The sequence below is a fragment of the Acinonyx jubatus genome, chromosome F2 (assembly GCF_027475565.1).
Source record: "Acinonyx jubatus isolate Ajub_Pintada_27869175 chromosome F2, VMU_Ajub_asm_v1.0, whole genome shotgun sequence".
NCBI classification, from domain to species: domain Eukaryota; kingdom Metazoa; phylum Chordata; class Mammalia; order Carnivora; family Felidae; genus Acinonyx; species Acinonyx jubatus.
The window spans coordinates 73,208,152-73,208,964 of NC_069394.1; the positions used below are offsets into that span (position 1 = coordinate 73,208,152).

Sequence of the window (813 nt, forward strand, 5' to 3'; positions counted from 1 at the left end):
CTCGGAGCCTGGAGCCTGCTTCGGATTCTGTGTCTCCCTCTCTCTCTTTGGCCCTCCCCCATTCACACTCTTTTTCTCAAAAATGAATAAATGTTAAAATTAAAAAAAAAAAAAAAGGATTTTGAGCTATCTGCAAATCAACTCATTTCAGGAGTGGAAGAATCTTGGGTCATTTCTTCATATCAAAATTTACACAGATTCCTGTTTGCGATGTCTTCAGTATTAAAAGAGGCAATCATACCAAGTCTCCTGTATTCCATACACGGTAAATTCTTTGTTTCAGCCAACTCTTAGCAGAGGGGCAACTAGAACAACACCATCTCCCTGGACAAAGAGCATTGAATATTCCGTGTTGTTGATTTATATCTCTCTTCGTATGTTTCCTCATCGATTTCTATAGTAGTCGCAGTTTCCCCCACATCTCCCAATATCACCTTTCAATGCTGGTCATAAGCATGTAATCTGCCTCGGGGCTCGTTTCTCATTTTCACGTAAATTCACCCAACAAGGGTGAGCCTGATAAGAGACAGACACTCTTCCACGGTGTTGGTAGTTTGCTGCTGGTCCACACCGTCTGCCATGTTTCAAACCCTGAGCCTTTCAGAACATCTGAGTTTTTGTTTTCTTCAATTTCTTTTATGTTTATTTATTTTTGAGAGAGAGAGACAGAGTGCGAGCAGGGGAGGGGCAGAGAGAGAGGGAGACAGAATCCGGAGCAGGCTCCAGGCTCCGAGCTGTCAGCACAGAGCCCGACGCGGGGCTCGAACTCACGAACCGAGAGATCATGACTTGAGCTGAAGCCGGACGCCTAGC

The 813-nt window shown here is 44.8% G+C and overlaps 1 pseudogene; it reads right to left on the reverse strand.

Moving 5' to 3' along the window:
- Window positions 1-279: 279 nt before the first annotated feature.
- Window positions 280-581, reverse strand: LOC106984172 (U6 snRNA-associated Sm-like protein LSm3; annotated as a pseudogene).
- Window positions 582-813: the final 232 nt, after the last annotated feature.